The following is a 14,914-nucleotide window of genomic DNA, read 5'->3' as shown; positions in this document are numbered from 1 at the left end:
ATATAGGCTGTCCCCACTCAACTACTGCTAAAACCTTGGCTAGATCTACCACTATTCCCCTATCTAACACCACGTGACCCAGAAACTTCATTTCCCGCTGCCAAAATTCATACTTCTCGAACTTGGCAAATACTGGTGTTCATGAAGCGTCTGCAACACTATGCAAAGATGTCTAACTTGATCATCCTCTGACTTAAAATAGATCAAGATATCATCAATGAAGATAATGACAAACTAATCCAAATAAGCCCTGAAGACTCTGTTCATTAAATCCATGAAGACTACTGGTGCGTTAGTCAACCCGAACGGCATAACGCGAAACTCATAAGATCCATATCTAGTGAGAAACCCTGTCCTTGGAACATCTTACTCCCTAACCCAAAGTTGATGATATCTAGAATGCAGATCAATCTTAGAGAAGTACGTAGATCCCTTCAACTTATCAAAAAGATCATCAATCCTAGGCAAAGGGTACTTATTACTAATAATAACCTTGTTCAACTCCCTGTAATCTATACACAGGCGAAGCAAACCATCCTTCTTCTTCACAAACAAAACTGGTGCTCCCCAAGGTGAAGTACTCCTTCGAATAAAACCCTAGCTGAGTAATGGTTGAATCTAATCACTCAGCTCTCGCATCTCCACTGGTGCCATCTTGTAGGGCACTTTAGCAATAGGTGTAGTACCTGAAGCTAAGTCAATCACAAAGTCTATTTTTCGACTAGGTGGCAACCTTGGAATCTCCTTAAAAGTATCCAGAAATTCCTACACAATTGGTATGCTATCCAATGACACAATAATCTCCTCCTCTATTTCCTCCTCCACATGGAACAAATAAGTGCTAGTAACCCCGTTAGAACGTGGCATAGCAACGACATACAAATCCTGACCAGTTATGGTGAAAATAACAGACTTATCATAACAATTAACTTAGGCATGGTAGTGAGATAACCAATTCATCCCAAGTAACATCATAAGTGTGCATGTCCAGGACCACTAAATTGGCTACAAATCTAAGTCTACCAATATCTAGTGTCACAGGCACATCATTCTCATGTAAAATGCCAGTATCATTAAAAAATGTAGAACTACCATGTGGTCGATCACATACCCGTGTCACCAACTCAAATTTTCTGATTACTTCGTAGAGCAAAACACATAAGGTATACAAAATATTCCGAAACCTACTCATATTTAGAATATCGCTTTATCTTGAAAATTCTTCCTTTGATATCAAACTTACCATATTGATTTACACAAGTACTTTCATAAATGCCTTGGTAATCATCTTATTCCCACATAGCATAATTATAAGCAAAAAAAAATTGTTTACCTGACCAAATACCAACCATTCCATTGTGTTATTCCTTTATCATCGCAACACACATTCTAAAATAGTTTAAAAAAACCATTTATATAACTATCACTAAAATGCTCTCATGAAACACAAGAGAAAAAAAAAAAAAAAAAAAAAAAAAAAAAAAAAAAAAACCCACCAGTTCACTTTATTAAGAACTTTTTAAAACCATAAACTGTCAAAAGAATGATCGTAAAATATTCTTTAACATACTACTAGTGTACATGATTAAATTCGTACTACACTTTTACTAATACCTCCAATACTACTAGTAATTAAAATTACACTTAAAAGAGCTATCCTTCTTGTGATTCGGTACCCTCCTACTTGGACGGCTCGGTATCTCCTCTATCATGATCTTCTCTGGTGTCCTCCTCTCCACTTGGCTCAGCTTCGAGCACCACCGAAGTTATGTTGGGTCCACAGTATGGTCGCCAATCTCACACACCAGAAACCTTCCTTGACTTATACTCTAAAGCAACACATATTGGAACCAATTCCTTAGTCTCCAATTCTGCCTCCTTGGTCTGCCTTCACAGAGGAATTATCGGCGTAATCTTCCTCTTCTTTGGGTCCTTCTTCGCTTTCATCATGGACCATATCCTTTTCCTAATGCCAAACATTCTGAAATTACAGAATAAACTTGACATCAGTACGTTCTAAGCGAACCGTAAAGGAATACAACGAATCCTAAACTTAAGCTCTAAACAATAGAATATGCTACGCGGAATTCTTAATACGAAATACCCTAGAGACATTTGAATCAACCTGGCTCTGATACCAACTATGATACCCCGTTATTCTAGAGCCACGAGTGATCAAGTCCGAGCACAGATCTGAGGGATACCAGACAATTAATATGTAAACAAGCAGGAATAGAAAAAAGAAATAAGAACAAAACAATAAAGCTGAAAAGAATTCTAAATATTAAAATCCTCAAAAGTTAAAACTAATAAATTCCAAACTTTCCAATATCCGTACAATTAGGGAATGCATCTAGTGGACCCCTAATAAAATCCCAATGGAAAGTAAAATACGAAAATAAAATCCAAAACTAAAAACATGAAAAGTAATCCTACGTAGTCGGAGGAGTGAGTGACTGTATCTGCTCAGCATGACCAAGCTCTAAGCCTGGAACTGACGAACACCTGAAAAATAAGAGTGGGTCAGGTGATAAGCGCCGAATATTATATATTCAAGCGCCCTAAATTGCATTAGTAAAGTCCGTTGTATGTTAATTTATGTAGATTATCTTCATTTCTATGTTTTTATGCATTTTCAGGTTCATTGGCCAAAATGGAACAAGAATAAGGCCTTGTGGAATCTTGAGCAACAAAAGGTGCCAATGCTGAATTCTGGCAGCAGTAGAACCTGGACTTTGCTTGCCATTTTGACCTTCCAAACTCGAGAACTGGACTTCCCTCATAACATGAAAGATTTATAGCTCTGAATTAGCTTTATAAATCTTCAAACGGTTTGTCATTCGGAGCTCGGACCAGAGAGTTATGGCCTTGTTACCAGAGGTGCGCAGAACTGCCTGGCAGCAATGAAATTCTGCCTTGATCTTCATTTTCGACCAACCATCCTTGAGAATTGGATCTCTACTAAAACATAAAATATTTAGAGCTCTAAATTAGCTTTCTAAATCTTCAAACGGTTCATCATTCGGAGTTCGGATCGCAAAGTTATGGCTGTTTAACCAAAGTAGGTCTGGGCGGAGCAAGTGAAGCATGGGCATTTTTACACTAAATTCGAGTGCTCGAGGCCTTGCTTAGAGTGCTCGAATTTTGGGCAGAATGCCCTTCGGAAATGGCTCATTTCAGCCCACTTGCACCTTGGTTTCTTCATTTTGCTTTCCTCTTTAATGAAGTGGTTGGAGATGTTGGTTGGTGGCCTTTTGGTGGTAGATAAGAGGGATATGAGCCACACAATAGGGGAGAGCTTCATTCTACAAGATTAGAGGAGAGAGAAGAGAGCAAAGAAAAGGGAGTTCTTGGAGCAAGAAAGGGGAGCTCAAAAATGGAAGGAGTATCCATGGTTCTTCTTCATTCTAAGGCTCCCATGTGTAACTAACTCCTTCTCTAGGGAGGTAATGGAACCCCTCATTGTAAGCATGCTTTACTTTTGATTCTAGTTTGGGAAAAATAATGTATTTTTGTGGTGATTCCATAATCTAGAACTCTTACTTGATGTAATGAATTGATTTTGATTTAATGATCATGTTGGACCTACTTTCTTGTCTTAGAATGTATGTTTTCATGGTTATATGGTTTACATTTTCATGGTGACAATGAAGATGAGATTTTTGGAATGGTTTTAATGGCATGTTGTTGAGAGATTTGATAGGCCATAGCTTAGGTTCTTCCTTTGATGGCTTATTCTTAATTCTTAGCTTCATGTGCTCTTATCATGTGATTGATGGTTTGACAATTTCTAGCTTAGTGAACATGTCTTAAATTACACTTTAGTTTAGGTAATTGAGCATGTAAAGTCTTTGATAAATTGTTCTTGCCTATTGATTCCATGAATCCTTTGAAGGTAATGTAGTAACCATGAGTAACTACTTATCATAGCCACATATTTATGTTGTTTTTTCCCGAATGAATCATATTCTAGCATGTTTATATTGTAGGTGGTGAAGTTACTTCCCTAGTCTCTTTTACCGACATTTTATCTCTTTTAAATTCTTGCAAGTTCTATTTTATGCATCTTAATTTCATAGCTTTAGTGACAAACCAAGCAAACACCCTATTCCCCCTTATCATTCTAAAACGATTCTAGACGCTTAGGTTGCCTTAAACTAGCGCAGTCCCAGTGGTTCGACTTACCCGACCAATAGCCCTATTTTACAATGATTCGTGCTATTGCGAAGGTTGATGTATAATTGACCAACCGATCAATTTTTGGCGCCGTTGCCGGGGACTGCAAACGGTTTAGCAACCAAAGTTCTAGGGTTAAATTTAGTTTGATTGTGCATATTGTGTCTTGTGAATATTCCTTGTATGTTTTGATCATCTTCGTGTTGTAAGATTTTAGGGACTCGAAGCTCGCCGTGGGATTGCTAGCAAATTGTAAGTTTAGAGGACCCCAGGTAAGTCTCGTGACTTCTAGTTTCGAGTTGTGAATATTGTGCATGTGTTAAATTTAGTTTTAGTTTAGTTATGAAGCCCTTGTTGAGGCTCTTATCCTGTTTAAATTTTGTATTCAAGCATCGGTCCTTGTCGTGGCCATTTATTTCCTATCTTATTGATAATTGAGGAGAAAGGGATCATTGTATGTGGAGTTGATGATAAAGAATTGTTGTGTTGATTGCTTTGTGTGTTGTTGAATTACTCCTAGATGGAGGATAATTATCTCCCAACTCAATTCTACACACCACATGCGTTTTGTGCTTTTTGCTCTAGTAATTCACATTATACAAGAGATTGTCTTCCAACGAGACAATTCTCGGATTTTTATCTAGAGCAACCAAATGAAAATTTCTTTGAACCGGGTAGTAATCCATACTTCAATGGTTACAACTCGGGTTGGGGAGACCAACAAAACTTCTTGTGGCATGACATAGGAAATTGAACCCCACAATCTCATATGCAACCTTTTCAACCCAATGATCATTCTTTCCCGCCCTCTTCTCCTTTTCCACCGTCTCCATTGGATGAGCTAATTGTTGCTAACAAACAAATGATGGAGTCTATGCACACGCAAATGATGGACTCCAACAATCAACTATTGGCTTCCCTTGCTAGCATGCAATCCACAGTAGAGTCTATCAATCAAGTGGTACCATATCACCAGTCCCAAGTTAGTGCAATGATAGATGACCAAATATCTCAAATTCAACAAAGGATTAATGCTAAAAATCATGAAGAGGAGGAAACATTTTCATTTGAATTTATGGCCAATCCAAAAGAAAATTCTATGAATGATGAGATTACTCCTAGTAACTTTCATCATGAGAATGATCAAGTGGTCATCACATATGAAAATGATGAAATAGTGGTTGAAGATCAAATTGTTGCCACTCATAAAATGGAAGAATTTGTGGTTAAAAATGAGGAAAAAGATGATGAGATTGCATCCTTTAAAACTCTAGAACAACCCCTAAATAATCCTTTGCTTGATGCACCTCCTTCAATGGAGGATCCTCTAAAAGCTTGTTTGGCTCATTTCAATTGTGAGGATTTTAATGTTGACAATTCCATTTCAGAGGTGAATTCTTTGCTTAATATTCATCCACCTATTCATTCTCTTCCTTGGTCGACATCAAATGTATCTCTTTCTTGGGAGTTTGCATCTCATCTCATTCCTTCTCCTGAGTTATCTCAAGCTGTTGAGCCCGAACCACCGGATAAGTGTGGGGAGGATGTTGAAAGTTTGAAGGACAATTCTCCGGGCATTCCCGTGCTAAATATGATTTTTCAAAAACCTTTGCTAGGTGTGCCCTCACTTGATCCACCTTTCCCTTATCCAAATCAGCCCCTAAATAATCCAAAGTTCTTCATTGAAGATGAAGAGTGGATTGAGGTCTTTCCATTACCTCTTTCCAACTTTTGTCTTCAAGCTCTTTTCCTTCCGCTTCCAAAAGAACTTTCTTACTTAGGGAAGCTTGAATCTCTAGAGAGACATGGTATAGGGTAAGGAGGACTAACTTGATCTCGGTGTGTCTGGCTATCGAGATTTTTGAGAATTAGTGCCTGCTTTAACTTCGTCTAGCTATCGACATTAAATTTAGCAAAGCAAGGGAATAAATTCTTTCGATGTTCCAAGCTTCCCTACCTTCTCAAATTGCTCGTGCCTTGAAATTTTCTGGGAAATGGTTTCGAAAAGCCAAAAATTTGATTTTTCTGAAATGGTCTTCAGTTGTGTTCCGCAATTTTAGACCGGCTTCTTAGACCTTCTCAGCCCTAATTTTCATTCCCGAAAATTTCCATCGCTTCTTAGCAATTTCATCGGATCTTGAGAATGCTTCTCATGTGCATATTTTCTCATTTTTAATGCACAAGTTGGAAATTTTCTCAAAATTCTCCATGCATTAGAGAGAAGCTGCAAGGTTTGAAAATTTTCTCAAAATTTTCCATGCATTGGAGATGAAATGCAAAGTTTGAAAATTTTTCATCCAGGCATTAGAAATGTTGAGCAATTTGACAATTTTTCCAAAAATTTTCCACCCATGCATTGGAACGGACTGAATTTGCAAGTTTGAAAAATTATCCATGCATTAGAGAAAAGTTGCCAAGTTTAAAAATTTTCTAAATTCATCCAAGCATTGGCGCACAATTGCAAAGTTTGAAGAATTTTCAAAAATTAATCCATGCATTGGATTGACATTGCAAGTTTTAAAAATTTTTCTACATTCATCCATGCATTCATGTTGGCTGAAAAATTCATTTCCATGTTGCTCACATTGCACATTCCATTGCAATGAATTCATTTTCGAGCCTACTGATCCAATTTCGAGCAATCTACCTTCCCTGTCGAGTGCTCGTTGCTGCCTCCAATCTTGCATGCACTCACTGCCCAATTTTAGAGCACTCTAAATTCCATTTGGAGTGCTCTAAATTTTCAGCCCATCATTCGCAGCTATTGCCTCTATTTCGAGCCCTCGAATCCCAATTTTGAGTGCTCGAACCTCCTCCACATCTTGCCAATCTCTCTGCCCCAAGCTCGAGCACTCTAGCTCCCATTTGGAGTGCTCGAGCCTAGCCAACATGCCCACCATGCAACAAACCCAGCAACCACCACGCATCTATTTTCACCCTCCACCATCAGCCCCATGTAACACACCACCCAACTCCAACCTCACCACTGAACACTTCTCTCTCTCGGCATCCCTCCACCAAACCACCACCCCTCAACCTTAAACCTTCTCTCTCTCTCAACCCAAGTTTCCACCATGCAGCTTCCCTCCCTCACTCACTGCATGTCCTTCGAGCACTCGAAGAACCTATTTCGAGTGCTCGAATTTCTTACCACCATCAATCCGAGGCCTCCAACTCTATGCCCCAACCCTCTCTCTCTCGGCATCTTCCCTCTCCACCATGCAGCACCATGAAACCAACTTCCTCCCATGCATTCCACAACCACCGTGTAACCACCTCTTCACCTCTCGGCAACACACCCACATCACCAACACCACCCCCACCCTCTCGGCTTCCATCACTGCATGCACACCACCCTCTCAACCAACACACTCACCTTCCAACCATCCCTCATCTCTCACAACTCGCTTCACCAAACCATAACCCTTACCAGCTCTCGGCATCAACCATCTTCCCCATCTCCCTCACCTGCAAACCACCAACTTCCTCAACTCGCACACACACACCCTCTCCCTTCTCGACAGAAACCACCTTCCACTCCTCAAACCATCCAACCATCACCCCTATAAACACCTCTCCTCTCGGCAGCTCCACCATCTTCTATCCTCCTCACCTCACCATTCTTCCCTCTCACAACCAACCAACCAACCTCCTCAAGCTTCACCACCTACCTCAACTCCTTTCTCATCTCCAACCAAACAACCCACTTCATACAACCCAACCTCACTCTCCCATGCCACCCTCTCGGCACATCAACCTCCCATCATGCACGCCAACCTTGCCAACCATGCAACCACCCTACCCAAACTAACCAACCTTGGCTTCTATCCCCTTCACCCTCGGCATCCACCCTCACCAACCTCACATTCTCACTCACCACAAACTCATGCATGCCATTCATTCCAAAAAAAAAAAAAAAAAAAAAAAAAAACATAATACTATATATATATAATAATAATATTATAAAAAAGAATATATATATATAAATAAGTAAATCAAATAATAATAACAATAATAACTTTACTGAATAAAATATATATATATATCTATATAAAAGTAAATAAATAAGTCCTATTTTTCTTATTATTTATGTTTTGATTTTTACTTGTGTACATTAGTTGTGTTTTGATAGGTCTTCATGTCCAAGTTTGGGGGACGCATTTGCACACTCACATGGCTGAACATCTACGTCGTCGTCACTCCACTTGGTATTATTGTTCTTTTCCCCCCTTTGCTCTTATTTTGTTTCACTTGTCTTCACACATTGAGGACAATGTGACATTCAAGTTTGGAGGTGCAATAGGACATTTTTGGTTTCACATTTTGACATTTTTGGTTTTATAATTTTTGCTAAGCAATGATAGTGTAACTTGGAACTTGTCGGAGACGAAGCATATGTTTAATACCTTGTGTATAGAAGCAATTGACATTTTTGAAAATAAAGAAAAATTTGAGTTGAAATGATCATGTAGATTAAAATTAGTCTGTATAAATGTCTCAATTAAATTCTCGCTGGATTTGACACTCTTTTAAGCTTCACAATGCACAGATGCACATTGGAAACTTAACTGTGAGGCATGCAACTTGATTGACCTTGACCTTGCCCTAGTTAATCTGATTTGATGAACCTAATGGATGAATACTTTTGGCATGAATCTAAAAAAAAAAAAAAAAAAAAAAAAAACTGAGAAAGAAAGAAAATAATGATCAGTTGACGTTCGTAGCCATTCCAACTCGAGTTATTAAGCCCTAGGAGTGTCTCTACACTTAGCACCCTAAAACCGTCTGGTTTGGGAGTTGTTGGCCTAACGCTTGCTACAGGGGTTGGTTAGAAAGCTTAAAGGACTTAAACATTGCACGGTCATTCAAAAAAAAATAAACTGGTAATAAACATGGTTCGTTGGAGTTCGTAGCCTTTCCAACTTGAGCTATTAAGCCCTATGGAGTGTCTCTACATTTAACACCCTAAAGCCATCTGGTTTGGGAGTTGTTGGCCTAACGCTTGCTACATAGGTTGGTTAGAAAGCTTAAGGGACTTCAGCATTGCACAACCATTCTATGTTTCGCTTATGAGTTGCAATAAATTGTCAACAAGCAATAAAAGTTGTCTTGTAAATAAAATCATGCCTTAGGGACCTCATTTAAAGGGGAATTCAATGATTTGAAAACTTGTGCTTTGGAATTGGAAAAGAAAGTAAAAGCCGCATGTTGAGAATCCAATTCACTTTCACTGAAGCTAGAGTTGATTTCCATTCAAGAGATGATAATTGAGTTATTTATATAGACTTTGATGTTGATGCATGTATGTGGAAATGTATTTAGCCAATTTTTGTATCAATGCTTCATATATGCAAGGTAGTTTTCCCAATGACCCCATCTCCAGTTTTTGTCTGTTTCAAGTTGTATTTGAGCTATGTATCTATCTCATTTTACCATGGATGATATTTTTGTAGTAGCATGCCCATGGTTGTCTTTTCATTGAAGTATTCATTGTAGTTTTGCTAAGGGACTAGCAAAATGTAAGTTTGGGGGTGTGATAAGCGCCGAATATTATATATTCAAGGGCCCTAAATTGCATTAGTAAAGTCCGTTGTATGTTAATTTATGTAGATTATCTTCATTTCTATGTTTTTATGCATTTTCAGGTTCATTGGCCAAAATGGAACAAGAATAAGGCCTTGTGGAATCTTGAGCAACAAAAGGTGCCAATGCTGAATTCTGGCAGCAGTAGAATCTGGACTTTGCTTGCCATTTTGACCTTCCAAACTTGAGAACTGGACTTCCCTCATAACATGAAAGATTTAGAGCTCTGAATTAGCTTTCTAAATCTTCAAACGGTTTGTCATTCGGAGCTCGGAGCAGAGAGTTATGGCCTTGTTACCAGAGGTGCGCAGAACTGCCTGGCAGCAATGAAATTCTGCCTTGATCTTCATTTTCGACCAACCATCCTTGAGAATTGGATCTCTACTAAAACATAAAATATTTAGAGCTCTGAATTAGCTTTCTAAATCTTCAAACGGTTCATCATTTGGAGTTTGGAGTGCAAAGTTATGGCTGTTTAACCAAAGTAGGTCTGGGTGGAGCAAGTGAAGCATGGGCATTTTTACACTAAATTCGAGTGCTCGAGGCCTTGCTTAGAGTGCTCGAATTTTGGGCAGAATGCCCTTCTGAAATGGCTCATTTCAGCCCACTTGCACCTTGGTTTCTTCATTTTTCTTTCCTCTTTAATGAAGTGGTTGGAGATGTTGGTTGGTGGCCTTTTGGTGGTAGATAAGAGGGATATGAGCCACACAATAGGGGAGAGCTTCATTCTACAAGATTAGAGGAGAGAGAAGAGAGCAAAGAAAAGGGAGTTCTTGGAGCAAGAAAGGGGAGCTCGAAAATGGAAGGAGGATCCATGGTTCTTCTTCATTCTAAGGCTCCCATGTGTAACTAACTCCTCCTCTAGGGAGGTAATGGAACCCCTCATTGTAAGCATGCTTTACTTTTGATTCTAGTTTAGGAAAAATAATGTATTTTTGTGGTGATTCCATAATCTAGAACTCTTACTTGATGTAATGAATTGATTTTGATTTAATGATCATGTTGGACCTACTTTCTTGTCTTAGAATGTATGTTTTCATGGTTGTATGGTTTACATTTTCATGGTGACAATGAAGATGAGATTTTTGGAATGGTTTTAATGGCATGTTGTTGAGAGATTTGATAGGCCATAGCTTAGGTTCTTCCTTTGATGGCTTATTCTTAATTCTTAGCTTCATGTGCTCTTATCATGTGATTGATGGTTTGACAATTTCTAGCTTAGTGAACATGTCTTAAATTACACTTTAGTTTAGGTAATTGAGCATGTAAAGTCTTTGATAAATTGTTCTTGCCTATTGATTCCATGAATCCTTTGAAGGTAATGTAGTAACCATGAGTAACTACTTATCATAGCCACATATTTATGTTGTTTTTTCCCGAATGAATCATATTCTAGCATGTTTATATTGTAGGTGGTGAAGTTACTTCCCTAGTCTCTTTTACCGACATTTTATCTCTTTTAAATTCTTGCAAGTTCTATTTTATGCATCTTAATTTCATAGCTTTAGTGACAAACCAAGCAAACACCCTATTCCCCCTTATCATTCTAAAACGATTCTAGACGCTTAGGTTGCCTTAAACTAGCGCAGTCCCAGTGGTTCGACTTACCCGACCAATAGCCCTATTTTACAATGATTCGTGCTATTGCAAAGGTTGATGTATAATTGACCAACCGATCATCAGGCCCACATGCAAGTTCTATCCTACTACAATCCATATCGAAACCCGATATACAGATACATCCTAGATAGCTCAGCAATAACTAAAGTAGTCCATATAGATATAAATATACACTATAGGACCCTCACTAGCCCACAGTTCTGTCTCAGCCTGAGTAGAAGGTAACATGCAAATCGTATGTAACATGGTCATGTATACCTAGACCTACCAGGGAACATCATTAGGTCAAGTTATCCATCCTAGGTGATATACGCACCCTAACTATGATCCTGAGACTCATAATCATATCACGGCACTATAAATATATATATAAATAATTCAACAAAAGCAAGGTATGTCATTCAATTGTCTATTGACCTAACAAAAATATAAGTAGGACTTAACTTTTATAGTTAATCCATCTTATTTTAGAATACGTAAGACTTAGTATTTTGAACTAATCCATCCCCATAATAGGTAGGTCTTAGTATTTTGAACTAAGCCATCCCTAATATGCCACCTTCCCATACCGGTGCATATACATATATATAAGTAGGACTTAACTTTTATAGTTAATCCAACTTATTTCAGAATAGGTAGGACTTAGTGTTTTGAACTAATCCGTCCCTAGTATGCCACCGTCCCATACCAGTGCATACAAATTCACAAATCAAATGATTGATGTAGTAAATGATAAATTTAATCATCAACCATACTCCAAAATAAGCATAAACAAAGCCTAATATGTATATGACCATAATATGCATCCAATATAGGATTTAAAAATCATGCTCTAGTCCTTTAAATTGCTAGAATACAACTAAGCATTTAAATTCTCCAAACAGTCCAACAATTGATGCAATTTACAATAAATTAAAACATCAATTAATCCCATCAAAGCATAATTATTTTTAGCTAATAAAATAGGCTTATAACACTGTTGAAACATGATTAACATTATTAAATCATGCATGGAAACAAAATTGCTATATATTAGTAGGCAATTTAAACTAACTATCCCACACTCCACATGCAAGTTTACTGTTTAACCTCATGTTGCTTCATTCTTTAGCCTATTAATGTAAACATGCTTTCTAGTAGTTTTTATATGTCTGTAACAGTTATATACATTATTCACAGTAACTAAAACAACTGAGAAAGCCCCCTACTGGCCAAACCAAACCCAAAACTATGAAAAACCAAACAAAAGAAGAGGGGGCCACCTCCCTAACCAAGGGAGCCGGCTCTCCCCTTGGTGAAGCCAGCTCACCCCCATGGGGAGCCAGCTCTACCCCTTGTGGAGCTGGCTCCACACTTGTTAGAGCAGGCTCCACACTTGTTAGAGCCGGCTTTCTCATCCCTAGAGCCGGCTCCCTCCTTTAGAGAGCCAGCTCTCTCCCTCTAAGAGTCGTAATTCACTTCTGTTTGCCTTCCTCACCTTCAATGATATGCTAGGCCCTCTGTATTGTCTTATTTAAATACCTAGGGTTTAATTATATCCCAAAATTAATAATAAGCAGGTGTCATACATCATAGACATGAATTAAAACCAGTTTAAAATCAACTAAATCAAGATTTAAGCAAGAACATGTAACAACCATTAAACAGTTTAATTCTACGCATTTAAATTCAATTCAAACATGCTTAGAAGATTAGTTTTAACGTCAATTTAAAACCCTGGAGACTACCTAGGCATACATAGAATACAGGTTTAAGGGAAGGAGTTAGAATAGGAACTTGTCTTCGGTTTCAGTTTTGAAACCTTAAACCACCGTCTCTGAGTTTTTCGACAGATTCCTAGACTGCCGTTCAACACCTCCGTTGCTCTTGGTTCAATCCAAAAGAAATCCCCTTCCTTCCTCCTTGAGCCTCCCTGGTTTTCTCTCAAGTCTCTCTCTGTTTTTCTTTCAAGTCGCTCTCTGTTTTCCTCTCAAGTTTCAATGCACGTGAATAGGATTTTCTAACCCTAGATAGACGTATATGGTTATATTTATAAACTTAGGAAAACGCAAACTAATACGAATTGTATTGAGAGAAGGAGATAAACAATAAACTCTAGAACTAAATCAGCTATACCAAATATATGACTACCTAAAGGAATGCAAAACCCTAATTAAACAATTAATGAAAACAAACAATTAAATTTCCACAGAAGCATACATTAATGAAAACAAATAATTAAAATAAATAATTTAATTAAATAAAAACAATTAAACAAATAATTCAATTAAATAAAACAACAATTTAAACCAATAAGCAAATAAAATGCAATAAAACCATTAATTAAATTGCCGAGACTATCATTTTAAAATTAGGGGTATTACACGTCTGGACGCAAGTTCCTATGTCCAGACGCCAAGCATCATCTACCTACTCAGCTGCCCGCATGGCTTGTGTTGTGCGTAGCCTTTGACACCCCGCATCCGGATATAGGACTTCGCATCCAGACTGTAACGACCCGGGTTTTGATTCAACCTGGTACTACAGTGATAAACCGAAGATTGACCCGATAGCAGATCCAGATGTGGAAGCAAAAGACAGACAACGGTCTCCCAAGGCACAACACACCTCTAAGACCCTAAGATGACCTTCTATGAGGTCTCGAAACCCAAAGGGATAAGTGCAGAAACAAGAGATCGGAAAGGTAACAATTAAGCCCCAAGGGCAAAATGGTCATGTCATAGAGAAATGGATGCTACCAAGCATACCATTGGAAAGACAATGAAAAATTAACAAATTTGGACTCAAGAATCGCATGATTCGGAGTCCGAACGGCAAGGATATCAAGTCCTGAAGTAGAAGGGATGGAAACCCTATCCCGGTTCGAACCAAAAACTGATACTATTACACTAAAACTTGAATAACTTGAGCTAAAAATGGAATCTGAATCTCTAATTGGTACCATTAGAAAGCTTATTTCTACGCGGTCAGTTCAGACACAAGAACGGACCAATTCCGAGTTAAAATGAGTGAGATATGGCTCGTTGAAGAAAGGTGTCTGGAGCAGGAAAGTAACCGCGGGCGCCCGCCCAACACCCGCGGCCCTGTGCACGGCAAGGGCCCACCTAAGACCCATGGCCGCCCGCCTAAATGGGCAAAACCCTAGGTCAAATGCAGATACAGTGTTTTAGTAGAAAAACGAGTTTGTGATGCGGTTTTCGAGGCCAAGATGACACTTTTCGGAAAAACACGGAGAAGAAACTCTCCCAAAAATCACATTTTCTTTCTAACAGAGTCAAGAACGGAATTTATTTCCCAAAGGAAATACCCAAAATACCCTTAAGCTAGAATTTTCAACAAATAGGTGAAATGAATCCGTAGGAGGCTCAAAACGCATACGAAAGGGTTTTTCTTGAAAACGATCATGCACGCAAACGTAAATAGTAATTTTGAGCATGCGAGAATGGTCCGTGACTCCCAGAAATGGCTGAGTCAAAATCCGACCCCCCAACGGCCAAAAAGACGAAAATGAACTTAAAATAGAAAACTTATAAAC

The sequence above is a fragment of the Cornus florida genome, unplaced genomic scaffold (genome assembly GCF_030987335.1).
Source record: "Cornus florida cultivar Cherokee Brave unplaced genomic scaffold, ASM3098733v1 CherokeeBrave_3.0.0_Hap2_Chr08, whole genome shotgun sequence".
NCBI classification, from domain to species: Eukaryota; Viridiplantae; Streptophyta; class Magnoliopsida; order Cornales; family Cornaceae; genus Cornus; species Cornus florida.
The sequence above is the reverse complement of the archived record's forward strand: the minus strand, read 5'-3'. Positions refer to the sequence as shown.